Here is a 705-nt window from a genome sequence, read left to right as displayed (position 1 = left end):
CTTTTCTTCCGCCCCACTACCTGAGACCAGGTGTCTTTTGAGGTGAAGGGAGCGGAAGGTTGGGAGGATGATAGCAGGGGAGCGGGCAGCGCGAGTTTGGGGGCCTGAAATGCGGCCTTGGCCGTCTCCTTATCTCCCGGCCCGGATTCGTTGCCGCCTTTCTTCTTGCTCTTCTTCTTCTTTTTTTTCTTTTTCCGCAGACCCGTACTGGGCTCTGCGGAAGTTGCTGGGGCAGAGGGCGGAGATGCAGACGAGTTTGCTGCACTGATTGCAGCCAGGCCGCTGCACCCCGTCTCTGCCGTGGCATCTACCTCTGTCCTTTCCTGCGGTTGTCCTCGCAAAGGAAGACGAACGGACAGGCGATGGACGACCTGTTCGTAAAAGACAGACAGCTTTTCAGCCATCTGCCTGTCCGTTTCCCTGCGGTGGGCCTTGAGCAGAGACTCAATATCCTTGAGCTCTACCGGCTTCCATGCAGGGTGTTCTTCGTCCAGCTGGGTGCCAGTATCCGGCGGGGGTGCTGTCGCCTCCTTACTTTTCTCTCTCGCCGTGCTCGGAGGGGGAGAGATGTCCATCTCCTGCACCGGACTCGAACCACGGGAGGGCCGCGACCGGTCCTTAGGTCTTCTGACATGACGACTTTTGCAGGCTGTCCCTCNGCTGTACCCTCCGCCCGGTTAAGGGAAGAGGGTATCTCTGGGAACG

This window comes from Pseudomyrmex gracilis, unplaced genomic scaffold (genome assembly GCF_002006095.1).
Source record: "Pseudomyrmex gracilis isolate BER0280 unplaced genomic scaffold, ASM200609v1 scaffold_670, whole genome shotgun sequence".
Lineage (NCBI taxonomy): Eukaryota > Metazoa > Arthropoda > Insecta > Hymenoptera > Formicidae > Pseudomyrmex > Pseudomyrmex gracilis.
Note: the sequence above shows the minus strand (reverse complement) of the source record.